Source organism: Acinonyx jubatus, chromosome A2 (genome assembly GCF_027475565.1).
Source record: "Acinonyx jubatus isolate Ajub_Pintada_27869175 chromosome A2, VMU_Ajub_asm_v1.0, whole genome shotgun sequence".
Taxonomy (NCBI): Eukaryota; Metazoa; Chordata; class Mammalia; order Carnivora; family Felidae; genus Acinonyx; species Acinonyx jubatus.
The window spans coordinates 27,237,014-27,254,023 of NC_069383.1; the positions used below are offsets into that span (position 1 = coordinate 27,237,014).

Consider the following 17,010-nt stretch of genomic DNA (forward strand, 5'->3'; position numbering starts at 1 on the left):
CACACAGTGTTACTTTAGTTTCAGGTATAATTCCAAGTGACTTTCAATAGATACCTACTAGATACATATCAGACAGAGTTTAGCCTCCAGTTTAGATATAATAATAGTTACAACAATCACAATAATAGTATTATATGTAATACTATATACATAACTATAGTTATGCAACAATATATAATATACATTAATCAGCAACGTATAACAATAATAATAGCTATTATAAATTGTGATCCTTAGTCCATGCTAGAAATCATAAGTGTATTTTAAAAATATAATGTCCCTTTATCCCCAGAATAATCTTACACTATGGGAGGATTTATTTTTCCCAATTTTACAAATGAGGAAACCAAAGAAGTTGAAGTAATCACAGATAAACTCCCTTGATTCCTATTGACCCTCCATGACTTACCACATCAGTACACATTCTCTTTTCTTCCCTCTTGTTAAAGTAGAAAAGGCTCCCATCCTCCTATGGCATCTAATCTTCTCTTGCACTTTTTCGCCTCCTAGAACCATAACCCCATCAGAATCCTTTCCCTCTCATGTATTAAATGTGATAGGGGATAACAGTTATGCTCAACTCTTAAAGTCATTGTGAGGATCAGATTAGGGTATATATGAAACAGCGTCTGACCCATAGTTAACATTGGCTGAAGGCTGAAGAAGATGAATGAGGAAGATGACCCTACTCTCCCTCCTCTGTTGAAAACTACGATCTCTATATCACTTCTTTTTCTCTGGGATAAAATATTGGCAAAGCCATTAACGGTAGACAAAAAATTAAAGTACAACAAAATGTCTATGCATGTTTTGGGAATAGCTGTGGTTTTAAAGCAGCAGTGTGCTTAGTGACTTGAGAAACAGGTTTAATATTCTCTCATTGCAAAAAAAATACTATCATATACAATGTCTGTTGCATACAATAAGGCTGAGTGGGTGTTTTGTGAACTAATAGGATGCCAAAGAATTATAAAAAGATTTCTGATTTCTTAATGCTGTTTTTCCTCTAGATTTGCTTCTCTTTTCTCTCAAGGTTTCCTGGCCTGCGAATTCATATACTAGTTTTAGCATTTCAAGAGGAAACTGTAAAATTTCTATTAGGGGCATCTCTCTGGGGCGACATAATTTTAATGAAGTATAAAGTAAGTTCAGTATGGAGACAATTGCCTGGAAATTTTTTCTCTCCCAGTTATTTTAAATAATTTATTTTCAATATGTGGTAATGAACCAAATGTGCTTTTATAAAAAACTTTAACCTTTTAAGTGGTATTATTTGAAAGCTTCTTTTTTGCCCACTTTTCTAAATTGTAGGCCAAATTGTGTTTTTATTCTATCTCCACAATTTTCTTTCTCCATTTGGTTTCTTTTTCTAAAATAAGTAAATAATCTTTTTATGTGTCTAGAATACTGACACAATCCACCTCTGCGTGATTTAATAAAACATTTTTTGTTTCACTTCATTGAAACCTCAGATCATCAAGAGGACCAGAATCAGAGTTCAAAAAACTACATCTGGGCGCCTGGGTGGCTCAGTCAGTTGGGCGTCTGCCTTCCACTTGGGTCATGTTCTCGCGGTTTATAGGTTTGAGCCCTATGTTGGACTCACTGCTGTCCACATGGGGTCCACTTCAGATCCTCTGTGCCCCTATCTCTCTGCCCCTTCCCCACTCGATCTGTCTGTCCCCAAAATGAATAAACATTTTTTTTTTAAAGTATGACTGTTTGGTTGGAGAATGTTGTACCTGAAAAAAACATGCAATCATCTAATTCAATTTTTTAATGTTAGTAATCTATAGACTGAGGATGTAGAAGATTGATTGTCTTTTCTACAAGTAACCCAGCTGGTTAGAGACAGAGAGTGCTGTAATACCCAGGACCATGAGCTCCCTTCCATGCTGCCTCCCATCCAAACAGTGTGAGCTCTAGAAATGTAGGAAATATAAAATAGATTTTCCTAGTTAAGCAAATATTCTATTAAGCCAGTATTCTAGAAATATGCTTTTGAACTTTTTCTAATTAACTCATAATTAAGCATAGATTTACCTTTAGATCTTAAAGCATCATTTAAAATACATTAGTTTGCTATTCTACTATAATAATAATAGGTGCAATTTAACCCTTCTTTGTCATATGATCTTAACTGCTTCTGATTCATCATCTTAAACATAAATGATGACATATAACAGGAAAGTATTATTATATAAGGTAACCAAATAAATGTTTGTATTTAACTTGTATCCGAGTTCCATGCAACTGAGTTAGCCAACTTAGGGTTTCTGCCTCTCAGTTTACAGGTGTGTAAAATGGAGATCAGACCTGTTTTGATTTCTTTGTGGGATTTCTCAGTGTAAAGGAGTTGATCTATGTGAAGATGTTCTTTATTTTTTTTTAAGTTTATTTATTAAGAAAGAGAGAGAGAGAGAGAGAAGAGAGAGAGAATTCCAAGCAGGCTACATGCTGTCCACACAGAGCCCAATGTGGGGCTCGATCCCACGAAACCCTGAGATCATGACCTAAGCTGAAACCAAGAGTTAGACGCTTAACCAACTGAGCCACCCAGCTGCTCCGTGAAGATTTTCTTTAAATTATAAAGTATTATAAAATTATAAATGGGGATGTATCCAGGGATGGCTATTTGGCCAGTTTTCCAGAGCCACCTGAATAAATTCACCATGATACAGGGTTTAGCTCTCCACCTTTGCATAGGCAGAAACCCATACTAACTAAGCTCAAAAGCTAATTTCAAAAACCGCTGATCTAAACGAGGAAAAAAATTCCTAAGTTTTCGTAATCAAAGTGTTCATATTCCCCCTCTAGCACATCGCCTTTGTGGTGTCAGGCAAGAATCTTGTAAAGGGAAGAAGGCAAGGGAACCTTGTAAAGAGGAAATGACTTTCTTCATTTACAAAATATATTAGAGTGCAGAGGTTTTTTTTTTTAATCTGTTTAAGTTATTATTCTCTTTCTCTCTCTACACACACATACATGTGTACATGAAATTGTTTCTGAACCATTGAGAGTAGGTTGCACACATCATGACCTTTATCCCTTAATACTTCAGTGTATATTTCCTAAGAACAAGGATATTCTCTTACATAATCTTTAGTACAGTTATCAAATTCAAGAAACTTAACGTCGATATAACCATGATCCAAGTTTGTCATTGGCCCCGATAATTAACTTTTTAATGATTTTTCTCCCCATCAGTCAAGGCTCAGGTGTCGCATTTGGTTGTCATGGTTCTAGTTCCCTTTAACCTGCAGCAGTTGTTCAGTCTTTCTTGGTCCTTTTTGACACTGAAATTTGTAACGAACATAGGCCAGATTTTTCTTCTTTCTAAATTTCTCCTTCTCTCTTTTTCTTCAGAGAACGCTTCCTGTTTTAGGTTTGTCTGGTGTTTCCTCATGATTGGATTCAGGTTATGGGTGTCTGGCATGAATCTACGTTCCACTACCGATAATAGTGTCCTTCTTAGGATGTCCTATGGGGAGGTACCCTTCATTGGTGATAATTAATTTTGATCTCCTGACCAAGGTGTCACTTTGCTTCTCTCCTGGATAGATACTGTTTTCCCTTTGGAACTCATAAGCAATCTGTGGGGAGACACTTTAAGACCAAACTTTGCTCCTCATTAAACAGTCTCCCCATTTATCATACACTGAGGGTTCTTGTCTGGACCATTTTCAGGTTGCAGTGATGGCAAATCTTAAGTCGTTGCTTAAAGAGTGTGGTGGTTCTTGTAAGAGATACTTTATCCAAGCCATGATACACCCAATGAATCCTCTTCACCTCCCCAACAGTAAGCAACTTTTTGATGACTTTCCCCTGCACAGCGTTGGCTAGACGTTGCCAGCTGCCATCTCTTTCGGCTCCCCTTTAGATGTTCCCAGCTAGCCATCCCTGTTTTTGTTCAGTCTTTCTTCAGACAGAGTAAAATGTGGTTTCTTTCTCTTCTGCTTTACTAGCTGCAAACCCATTTCAGACCAGTCTTCCTGTGATTACATCCATTTAAAATTCATTGTTGTTTCCAGACTTTTAAGTCACACATTTAAAGAAAGTTCTTTAGTTAATTTCAGGATAGTTAGTCACATATATTTTTTGAATTTTGCCAGTTTAAAGTTCAAAGGGCAACCTGATTTTTCTTTTTTTCAAGTTCTTGAATGTCACTTGATTGTCTTGTTCTCATATTACCTAAAGAAGTATTTTTAGACTGATGGCTATTATGAATGCCGACAGTTAATGTAGTTATGGTTGATTCTAGAATAAATCCAATATTTTTTCTGTTTAATTATTGTCTCCTCCAAAAATTCAGTCCTTAAAAATTGTTCAAAAAGCATACTTTCTAGTCAGTTGGAATTTTGCTTAAAGTATTAATTTCTAAATTTTTTTTCAACGTTTATTTATTTTTGGGACAGAGAGAGACAGAGCATGAACGGGGGAGGGGCAGAGAGAGAGGGAGACACAGAATCAGAAGCAGGCTCCAGGCTCTGAGCCATCAGCCCAGAGCCGGACGCGGGGCTCGAACTCACGGACTGCGAGATCATGACCTGAGCTGAAGTCGGACGCTTAACCGACTGGGCCACCCAGGCGCCCCTTAAAGTATTAATTTCTAAATTAAGTTTGGATTTTCCCAGCAGATTAAAAATGAACTATCAAGGGCTAAGTATTACATGCCATGGCAAAACCACTGGTAATATGCATATTTTTTTATTTACCTTGTACTTCTCATAGAATTTTCAACCTACAAAATGTCTTAAGGAATATTATTTCAACCAACTCTTCATTTTATCAATGGGGACTCTAAGAGTCAGAGGATTTTGTATCCTCTTTAAGGCAAATCTGAGAATTCCCTTTGCTTATTTGCAGCCGGATCTCCTTTCTTTTCTCCAAAAGTGCTGCCAGTTTCTTAGTTCTGGCCTTTAGAACTGATTTTTCAGTACCTCAAGAAGCTTTTAAAATAGTCTTTGCCTTCATTATTGTTTCCATTAATGAGGACATACAGCAGGGAAAACTTAGCCTAAACTAGGGAGGGGTTTGGCGAAGCCCAGAAAAGCTTTCTGAAGGTGACTCTTGAGCTTGAGTTTAAAGAATGGTCATTGAAATAAAAAACAGTGGGAAAACTTGTATCTTCTCTTTAAAATAGGGTTAGGTGAAGTCCTCCACATGTTCCCATAGTACTTTAATTTACTTTTCACAACACTTATATCACATTGTATTGTAATTTGCCTCCTATATCCCAGGTGGATTATAAATTCAGTTAGCTGACACGTGTCTTATTCCTTTGTAGCTACATTACCTGGTACATGATAGGCACTCTATAAATACCCACTGATGTTTGAAGAAATGAATGAATGAACATGGTAAATAAATATAACAAGAGATAACTCTAGGAAAATTATGGTGATAATCCTTTTCCTTTCTGAGAAAACTTCTCAGAGTGACTAACTGTCCCAGCTTGCTTGGGATTGATCTGATAACCTTATTTCAGCTTTCCTAATGTAAACTAGTGTCCTTTTTTTTGTAGCTTATTTTGTCCATGTTTTTTTTTTAAAATTTTGTACTTTTTGTTGTTGATTTCACTGTTTAAAATGGCCCCTAAGCATAGTGATGAAATGCTGTCTATTTATTATTCCTGAGCACAGGAAGGCTGTGATGTGTCTTAGGCAGAAAATACATGTGTTAGATAAGCTTCGTTCAGGTGTGAGTTATAATGTTATTGGCCATGAGCTCTATGTTAATGAATCAATAATGGGATATATTCAGAGAAAGGAAGATAAAATGTGTTGATCTGTATGTGAGGCCACCCCAGAAAGGGTTAAAGTAATATCTATAGTGTGTAATGTATCTATGGAAAAGATGGAAAGTGGTCAAATATGGATTCATGAGATGACAACTCATTTTTTTTAAGGTGCAATTTTGTGAGTCTGAAACCCAAAGAAATTTATGGTCACATTACCCAGGATCAGGAAAATGTTAAACCCCTCTTGACTAGTGTTTTTTAAATAAAAACACACTAAATTAATGATTTTTATGAGAGATATATTAAAAAAGGTGTCTTTAAGCAGAAACACACATAAAACAAGGTTATATTCAATTGGCTGGTGAAAATATTGTGGCCAGGGGTTCATAGGAACCTAATTCTGTATCTGCTAGGATCTAGGGTCGGTATTTGCTAATTCAGCATTTGCAGTATCTTTATAAAACATAGCTCCCACAAATTATGAGAATAAGCTGTAGAAATATTCTGACTTTGCAGTAATTTTCAAATTTTCAAATGCTCCAAGGATACTTAATTGGAGTTGAGAGAAGGTTGAGTGAGCGGTATTCTTAAAAGACACTCTGTGAGTCCTTGTCTGCCTTCTTTATAACAGTTCTATCTAAAAGTTCTGAGTTCTTCTGACTTCTATTGGAAGAAAATAATCTGAGGGGTTTTTTAATTAACAATTTAAGAGCCATTGGAATTGAAGATTTCTTAAATATAAGAACTCTTTTAATTCCAGCACTCTGAACTTTAGAATTCTCTTAAATAACTTAAAACCATTTGAGGTAACTTGTTGTTTTCCAATCACCACCTAAAAATTTTTTCTTTTGAGTGATGAGTGATTGTTGCCTTTAAAACAATATTTTATTTTCATGAAAAAAATGAAATGTCTCATTGCAGCAAACAAGTTTGGCATGTGGAGTCTCAGCACAGTTAACTACTTTCTAATTACCTTGATGGTGATGAGTCTCAATAGAGAAGTGTTTTGATACCAGTTTTTAAGGATATTAGAATGGCTGTCGTGTTGAAATATGCTTATAGTCTGCCAAGGAATTCTAGAACCAAACCGTGCAATCTAAACCAATAAAATCTCTGAACTCTAAAAGCAAACATATTGCACTAAATAATAAGAAATACAAATGAATATTATTGACTAAATGACTAATGACTAACGTTTTCACTTTCCTGTAAAATAGATGACCTGTGGGGCGCCTGGGTGGCTCAGTCGGTTAAGCGTCCAAATTTGGCTCAGATCATGATCTCACTGCTCGTGAGTTCGGGCTCTGTGCTGACAGCTCAGAGCCTGGAGCCTGCTTCATATTCTGTGTCTCCCTCTCTATGCCCCTCCCCTGTTCATGCTCTCTCTCTCTCTCTCTCTCTCTCTCTCTCCCCCAAATATAAAATACAACATTAAAAAAAATAGATGACCTATCTCATCCTCTTACCACCTTATTTTTATTTACTTGGCTTTAACTTTTTCCATATCTCATTAACTGATATGATTTACTCCAAGTGAACCCAATGGTTTGGTAAAGGCTTATTTTAATAGTCAGTTTGAAGTATTTTTCAATTAAGTGACATAGGAAATTGTTTCTTTTTACAGATTTTCAAAAGAATTGCGAGATTATAACTGGCATGAACCTAGCAGTTGATTATGTTATGTATGATCAAAAGACAATTCAATCTCTGATTTTTTTTTCCTCATCTTAAGGAACACACTAGATCAACCAAAGGTATATAGTTATTTGTTTTAATGGTTTCTAATTCTTTACAGAGAATTTTGTCAAAGCTCTTTATATCTTTGATATAAATCAAATTTCAAAAAATTGGCCAGCTTCAAAAATGTCCAGGCAGAATAACACAGCCTATTATGAGGATGACTTCTATCACTACTCCTGGAGAAAGGTAGACATTCAATGGATGCCTTTTGAATGACCGTAGGCAACAAGTGAATGGGAACATAAACTTATGACTATATTATTATCACATTATGGTAATATATTCTTTATCTTTTAGCTTGTCTTCTCCTAAAAATGATCAAATTTTAGTGGTTTTTAAAACTGAAACACAAATTCTGAGTAATAAATCAAAGTAACTAAATTTTTATTATAAAAATAATTCTGTATTATTTCAAGTTTTCATACCTGAACTGTGATGTGTTTTGCATGTATCAACTAACTGAAGTCTCACAACAACCCTGTGAAGAAGATGTGAAGTACAGAAATGATGCACTTTCCCAGAGACTCCTACATGGATATCACAGCTAGTACATGGATACAACCATTCCATTGGTATCATATCAGCTTTTTAATTTATTATTTTTGCTATCGTGTTTAGCCTGTGGGAGTTTTACTCACCTGGTGGATGTTGATAGATGCTTAAAAATAGGATCTGTCCACAGACTGAGGAAGGCTGCTGCAGTTTTGGCCCAGGCCTCAAGGTGTAGGTAGACCTTCGGTGTCTTAGATTTCTATACTTGGGAAGTGTAGATATGATGAGCGTTCTACTAGCTGAATGTGAGAATATTGCTCAAGCAGCCAGTTTTGTTTTTTTGTTTGTTTGTTTGTTTGTTTGGGAATGGGGAAGGAGCAGGATACCATGGATATTGTAGACTCAGTTGACTGTTGGACTAAATTCACTGAGTCAGGCTGAATCAAAGAACACAAACTTCTGCTTTCAGCTAAGAAAATGTTGCATGCTTCCACAGCACAATCCACCAGGAAACCTGAACCCAAAAGCTGTGGCAAAACTTGTGACAATCAAAGACTAATGTTGGCTATATGCAATGGATATTCTACATGGTAGTCTAATAAAATAGCAATTAATATTCTAACATAATAGGAAGTACAGTAGTGGTCCAAGGCAGAGGCAGCAACTCCCTGTCATTGGTGTCCTGGTCTCTTGTCTTAGTGCTTGGTGATCCTCACCATATGGCTCTTAGAATCCATGTTTGCCGCATTGGTACAATATGGTTTCTCAACTTTGAGCCTCACATCAGTGTTTCCAATGGGAAGAAAAATAATAACGTGGTTAGTAAGAAGTATGGATTTTTTTTAATATATAATGAAAAGAAATACTAGAAATCCCAAGCAAAATTTTGTTCCTATATCACTGGCCCCTTGTGGCCTCTCGTGGTAATGATATGGCTCCTTTAGTGGAAAAACACCAGGAAATGCAGAAATTTACCTGGAAACAAAGCCAACCTGAAAAACAGGAGGTGCTGTAAACTACAGTGAAGAGGAAAGTGGATATTGAGTAGACAACCACTACATTTGCCATAGTCCATGTTTTTGGATTAGATATCTTTTAGGCTGAAGCAAGTATTCCAATATCTCAGGATCTGAGCACTGGACACCAGCAATGTATAAAGTCCCAGTCTAGGTGCTGGAAGAATTAAAAAAAAAAAAAAAGATGTAGGACTGACTTTGTGAAGCTTAAAATCTAGTAAGGGCTTAAGATACAACAGCTTTAATAAGATAAGATACTGCATCACAAAAAAAAATGTATCTTAAGAATATAAATGTTCAGATGGTCTATGCCCATAAACATTAGTGATTGAAAGAAATAGGTAAATTGACTTTTTCCAGCCTTAATTTCCCTTATAAGTTCTTTCATTTCTCAGGAAATTAGCATAGGTCTCAATGATTCTAGGCACTTTTTTTACTCACTTGAGAAGTACCTAGCATAAATTTTGGGGGAAATCTTATGGAAGATAACTATATTACAGAGAATCCTATCATAGAAAAAAGATATTGATCATAGAAAACAAAATGTAGTTTTCCTTGAGGTAAAAGATAAAAACAAACAATACATTTCCACATTCATTCTGAAATTGGGAGCCTACTTGGAAAGGATGAATAATGTTATTAGAGATAGGAAGATCCCTTGTGGGACTAAAAAGGAAGAAACTTTTTGTGTACATTTTACCCAGGGGAAAGTAATGCTGAAGCAACCTGTTGTTAATCTTGCTTCCCCTCAATACTACTGCAATTTATAACTTGATATAGTATTATATTACTCAGTGTTTATTATTGTGGTTAATACATTCTACTGGTAAAAGGGACTCAGTCTTTACTTTCTTCTTTGCTCAAAATCATGGTCATAAGAATTTTCAGAAACTGGTACATACTTATTCGCAAGATAAATAAAGCTTTACCACCCACTTGAAAACCTATGCTGAATCTTAGTTCCGAGTTCCTGTTTCATAAGGACAAACGTGTGTGAAACTGTGCTTTAATATGTAGGCTGCGGGGTTAGTTTGTTAAGAAGCAATAATTGAAGAAACTGTACTGAAATCATGCATTTCCTAGTTTACCACAGTGTCTACTGCTAAAGGTTTAAAAACCTTTGTTCTACCTCTTAGCAGAAAATGAAAAGAATTATACTAAAATGGAAATAAAGATCTTAAATAGATAAAAGGAGTTACACTATCGGTGACAGTTCTGGAAATAGTCGTCTGGCTTCCTAACCAGTGCTGTAGAACTGTTCTGCTTCCTAATGAGATGGAAAAGAAAGGTACATCTGGGTCAGGAGCCTGGGATCATGCAGTGTTTCATAATGAACAAATAGTATTTGGTTGAGAATTTAAAAGACACATTTAAAGTGAACCCACTACACAATGAGGCTAACTTTGTGTGCCCCAAACATTTTTTTACACATCATAAAACTCTCAAATCATGCTTGTTGAGGTAGGTGATTTCCAGAGACATCCCTGGGAAAACTTTAAAGGAAATTCTGTAAGTATTTTAGGAAGAATATGGAATTATTATGGGGAAATATAGTGGTGGGTATCGCTGTGTTGATGGTTTAACTTTAAGCACCGTGTGCAAGAGTGTGGTATTTATCAAATCTTGCAACAGAATTTCAGGTGAGGATACAGGGAAGTTACCTGGCGGTCTTCAAATCCATGTTCTCTACTTTAACTTCTCTTATTATTTACCGCAAAGTCCTTGGTCTTAACCATATTTTCTTTTAATCAGATTTTACTAAAAATAATTTGGCCACCAAATGAAACTTTGAAATATTTTAGTCCTGGAGAAATGTACTTTAGGAGATGGTAGCTCATCTTTTATTGTGATTCATCGTACCTGATATCAAGTAGGATTCCTACTCTTGACCCTTTCTACTGTGTAATGTGTTTCCCTGAAGAAAAGTCACCAAACAGCATCAACTATTTTCCCACCATGCCTGAGCTCCTTTAGGGGAGTGTGTGAGTTTTCTATTGCTGCTATAACAAACTACCACAAACTTAGTGTCTTAAAACAACACAACTATTATCTGATAAACTTTTATTTTATAAGATTTATAGTTCTTACAGAACTATTATAGTTTTTTAGATGAAAAGTCTGGCACAAGTTTCACTGGGATAAAATCATGTGTTGGCAGGGCTCCGTTCCTTTCTGGAGGCTTCAAAAGAGAATCTATGTCTTTGGCTTTTCCAACTTCTACAGGAGCTCCTGCATTCCTTGTTTCATGGTCCCTTTCCTCCATCTTCAAAGCCAGCAGTGTTGCATCTCATTGACAAGGGTCATGTCTCCCTTCTTCTTCTGCTTCCCTCTAGTAAATTCAAGGACACTTGTGATTAGTTGGGTCACTCAGATGATCCAGGACAGTCTCCTCATCTTAGATATTCTTAACTTAATCCTATCTGCAAAGTCCCTTTTCATGTAAGACAACATATTCACAGGTTCCCGAGAGGAAAACATAGACCTCTATAGGAGGTCCATTATTTTGCTTTCCACAGGGATGTTACCCACAATGCCATCTGATGTTTTACCACTGCATGTCTTAGAGTCTCAATCCCCACCTCTCTTATTTCTTCTTGTTTATGGTCCCTTAAGATTACAATGAACCAGGCCATACTGCGCTGAAGCTGCTTTGTTGAAATAGAAGGTATCGCTTTCCTCATTATTCTTGTTGGTTTAGTTTTTGTTTTCCATCCTTTTCTTGTTATGGTTCAGACATAAATCCCTGAGGGCACTTCTCACCAGTGTTGATCACACTAAAATTCTAATGTTAACCCATTGAACACATGGATTATCTTTGATCTTGACACCTCCATTATCTAGAAGAAACAAAATCATTGAGAAGAAACTACAAAATAATAGAAATGAGAGCCAGTTTGAGGAGGAGCTGGAGCAATTACCTCACAAACAGGGCATTTCTTTATGCCACTATTACTACAAATATTTTGCCAAATAAAAATGTCCTGTGTGTGTAAGAGATGTGTTTCATAATCAAATAAGTTCCAGTGATCCTGCGTGCTATATCTTAGAGATTCATGATGAACATTAGGAGGTAGGAAGGCAGTATAGAATAGTTGTTAAGAGGACAGATTCCAGAGCTGTGTGAATTTGGGCAAGTAACCTAACCTCTCTGAGTCTTAGTTTCCTCACTTATAAAACAGAGGGAGAAAATAAAATGCCTTTATACTGGGATTATTATGACGACTGATGAGTTAGCATTTGTAAAGTCTTTTGAGTCAAAAATTACTATATACTGTTGTGCAAAGGTTTATAAAAAAAAAAAACAAACATTCGGAGAAAACCTGTTATAAAGTAATCTTAAACTTTATCTTCGAATTCCCAAGTTATGTCTAGCCATGGAACTCTTTTTCCCCCCCAAATAATATCTTTTCACACTCCACAGAAATACTTTTCTACAGAAATCCCCCTATTTTTTTTTAACTGATACAATGCTTTACTTAGTGCTTTTTTTTAAATCAGTCAATATACTTTCCAATTATATTTTGGTCTTTATGTACAATTAAACTACAATGTTATGCCACGAGGCAAGGGGTAATGCCCCTTTCTATTAGCTAGCACAGAACATGTAGTTAGTTTTAATTAATAGTTGTTAAATAAAAACATTCAAATGAAAGATACTTTTTTTTAAAGACCTTAATTAATGCATACTAACTAACCACTTACCTTACACCTAAATGTGCTTCTGTTTGCAAATACATAGTTTTGAACAGTAAGAACTTTATTTATGACTCACTGGTAGATTAAAGTATTCATTAACAACTCTGATTTGTTGATTTGGCTTCCAGTTTTCCTTTGCTTTCTTATAATTTTGCTTATGAAACTGGCACCAATGATCACATGTGAGTCGAGAAAGTTTTGTGAGCCAAAGATCAAGTGGATTTGTTACTCCAAATTGGTGTCAATAAGCAAGCAGTTCTATGCTACTTCCATTTTATTTCTGCAACATTATTTGAGTTTGTCTTCATTTAAGCTGAATACCTCTATTGTGAGGTGACAGAAAAAATGGCTTCTAAAATATCCCACTTGGCAAAGTTTTGGATAACAAAACTTTTAGTGCGTTTAACTTAACTTTCTCATCCCTCTAATTCTGTTGTAATTTCTTGTTTGGTCCTTAGCAAAAATGGAGAACAGCTGTTCATTGCCATCTGCTTAAAATTCTTTCACTTACATGAGAACTATTGAATAATCCATCAGAATTTCTTCTTCAGAATTAATAACCCCAGTTGCTTTGCTAGTTCATTTCACTAGTGATAACTAGTACTGAGACAAATAAAAAATCCCTTTTCTATAAGCACAGAGTATATTATCCTGAGAATAGAGAGCAATATATATGTGTATGTATACAGAAATTACACATATATATAGTTATTCATATACATATTAAAATTTTTCTTAAATAAGGAAAATTATACCAAGTATTATGAGGAACATACAAAGTACTATGGAATTATACAGATGGGGAATCTTTGAAGGCAAAAAAATGAATCTAGACACAGACCTTACCTCTGTCACAAAAATTAGTCCAGAATTGGTCATAGTCCTAAATGTAAAAGTGCAAAAGTATAAAACTCCTCAAAGATACAGGAGAAAACCTAGATGACCTTGGGTATGATGATGACATTTTAGATACAACACCGAAGATAAAGATACATGGAAGAAATAATTGATAACCTGGACTTCATTAAAATTAGGAATGTTTGCTTTGCAAAGGCGATATCAGAAGAAGTAGAAGACAAGCCACAAACTGGGAGAAAATATTTTCAAAAGACACATCTGCTAAAGGAATGTCATCAAAAATATACAAAGGACACTTAAAACCCAACAATTAAAAAACAAACAGCCCAATTAAAAAATGGGCCAAATACCTCAACAGACACCTCACCAAAGAAGATACACACGTGGCAAATAAGCATATGAAAAGATTATCCACATCTTAAGTCATCAGGGAGATGTAAATTGAAATAATGAGGTACCAAAATTCATAACATTGACGACACCAAATGTTTTGAGGACGTGGAGCAAAGGAACTCTCACACGTTGCTGGTGGAAGGCAAAATGGTACGGCCGCTTTGGAAGATACGTTGACTGTTTCTTACAGAACTAAACAAACTCGTAGTATAAAATCCAGCAGGTGTTCTTGGTATTTATCCAAAGAAGTAGAAGATTTATGTTCACACAAAAACCTGCACATGGATGTTTATCACATCTTTATTCAAGGGCACCTGGGTGACTCAGTCTGTTAAGCGTCCAACTCTTGGTTTCAGCTCAGGTCATGATCTCAAAGTTTGTGAGTTTGAGCCCTGTATGGAGCTCTGTGCTGACAGTGTGGAGCCTGCCTAGGATTCTCTCTCTCTCCCTCTCTCTCTGCCCCTCCCCTGCTCATGTTCTCTCTCTCTCAAAATAAATAAACTTAAAAAAATTGATAACATCTATAGCATCACTTCCAAGTTGCTAAAACTTGGAAGCAACCAACATGTTCTTCAGTGAATGAATGGATAAATAAACTGGTACATCAGACAATGGAATATTATTCAGTGCTAAAAAGAATGAGCTATTAAGCCGTGACTAGACATGGAGGAACTTAAATGCATATTACTAAGTAAGAGAAGTCTTATCTGAAAAGGCTACACACTATATGACATCAGGTATATGATATTCTGGAAAAGGCAAAACTACGGAGGCAGTGAAAACATCAGTGATTGCTGGGGGTGGGGAAGCAGGATGAATAGGTGGAGGACAGAGGAGTTTTAGGGCAGTGGAAATACTCTGTATGATACTATAATGATGTATTTATGTTACTATTTATTTGCCAAAAAATATAGAATGTGCAACACCAAGATTAAACCCTGAGGTAAACTATGAAATTTAGGTGATTATGATGTGTCAATATAGGTCCATTCTCGTAAAAATATACCATTCTTGTGAGCAGTGTTGGTAATGAGGAAGACTGTATGTTTGTGGGGGCAGGAGGTTATGGGAAATCTCTGTATCTCCCTTTAGATTTTGTTGTAAACCTAAAACTGCTATGAAAAAATTAAACTATAAAAAGCTTCTAAAAATTAATAAGAAAAATCAAAGGCCTCATAAATAATTATACAAAGGATTTGAACTGTCAATTTAAAAAGAGGAAAACAATGTCTAATATTGATATTTTAACCATATTAGTATGATGCTAACTAAAAGGAATATCTTGCCTTCAAAATCAGTAATTAAAATATATATACTGTTTAATGCTGATAAATGTGTAGAGAAATGGGCCCATTCATACATTGCTAACGGGGATGTATTGTTGAAATTAATATCTTACATAAAAAACAAAAATATCAGGTGTTTGATCTATTAATGCTATTTCTGGGAAATGATCCCATGTTACTTTGAAATAATGAAAAATATTAACGTATAAAAATATTTAATAGAGTTCAGCTTATAATATTAAAATTTTTAAATAATGTAAATCTCCAGTAATAAGGAATAGAAAAGGTTTAAACATTCAATATTAAATCACATATGACATAAATCACATGAAGCATTAAAATTATGTTTTTGAAATGCTCTTAATTACAAGAGGAAAATTTATGTCTATACTTAGTAAGGATTTTTCAAATAAAAAAAGTTTTGAAATTAGCACAGGAAAAGACTAAGAAGAATGATGTCAAATGTTCAGATGGTTATAACGTGATAAGATTATGGGTGACTACGGTACTTTCTTGAAAAATTATGTACTGTTTTTAAGTCAGAAAAACAGTGAAAGTCAGTGAAAATTGTAGAAATTACAGAAAGGCATTTTCCAAGGATATCAAATCTTGCAGAGAGCAAAGTAGATTGGCAAAGTCAATCATGACTTTCTGGTGAATGTCAACAGTCCTAGATGTGAAAGGAGAGCAATGCACTGAGAACAAATTCAAAGAATTATTGCAAGGAGTTAGTACAGACTGGAGGGGCTCTGCACACACCACAAGTTCTATACACATTAAGTATTAAGGTTGATGGCAAAGGAACAGTTGTGTGTAGAATGGGACCTAGATGAGAAAGCAAGGTTCAACAAAGATTGTTTTTGTTTTGTTTGTTTTGTTTTGTTTTGTTTTGTTTTGTTTTGTTTTGTTTTGTTTTTAATGAAGGACAACTAAGAATATATGTCAAAAGATTCTGGAGCAAAGTCCCTGAAGAGAACACATTGAAGCAACAGGTGATAACTATAAAGGCCTGGTGTGTGTGCTCAGCTATTATTTATAGTAAGTGTATTTACTGAATGCAGTCCATTATTCAGTAGAGTGAAAAAAAAGTTGCATGCAGTTATGAATTAGGCACATTTCCTTTTTGGAAAAAAGTCTTTACAAGTTTGACTTTCTGCTCCAAAATTTCAGGCATTGACTATTTTATCTTTAGATCTTCTGGATCTCTTTTCTGTTTTCTGTGACAGAACTGAGAATGAAAAAAATAAATAAGTGAAACTTGAAAGTTTTTCGTGTATACTAATGGCTTTTAGTCACCCAATTCTTGCCTGTAACCAACATGTATATTTTGTAACTTGACTGATAAAACTATCTTGTGAGAATTGGCTTTCTCACTCTTAATGTGGTTCCAATACCTTGGAATGTCAGTCGGCCACCAGATACTAATAAGTATATAGTTCCCTATCTGACAAGCATAGTTCCAGCCATATGCTGGAAATGCAGTGGTGGATGAGGCCAAAGGTCTTTGCCTTAATGGAGTTCACAGTCTATTGAGAAGATGAATATTAAATAAGTGTAAGTGTTATGAGGACTATGGGGTTCTATGATGGGAAGTGTATCCTGTTGTGGGGAATCATGAGAAAATGCTATTTAAGCTTGGGGTCTAAGGAATGACTAGAAGATGGCCGAAGAGAGTATAAGTGAACAAATATACAAATGGCCTACGGCGGAAGCAAACCTGAATTGTCTCACCGAGAAAATTTCGGCATATTGGAAGTGGGAGAAGTGAGGCTGGATAAGGGCAAAAATT

The 17,010-nt window shown here is 35.4% G+C and overlaps 1 long non-coding RNA gene across 2 annotated transcripts in view; it reads left to right on the plus strand.

Moving 5' to 3' along the window:
- LOC128314726 (uncharacterized) overlaps positions 1 to 17,010 on the plus strand; it is a 212,044-nt gene that overhangs the window by 41,270 nt on the left and 153,764 nt on the right. Inside the window, exons 3-5 of one of the 2 annotated variants that reach the window (XR_008296671.1) lie at positions 7,365 to 7,494; positions 7,946 to 8,052; positions 16,146 to 16,373. The exons of the other annotated variant lie outside the window; for it this stretch is intronic. This is a non-coding gene — a long non-coding RNA (uncharacterized LOC128314726). Of the gene's footprint in view, positions 1 to 7,364; positions 7,495 to 7,945; positions 8,053 to 16,145; positions 16,374 to 17,010 lie in introns of those variants that run through there. 2 annotated transcript variants of the gene reach the window in all.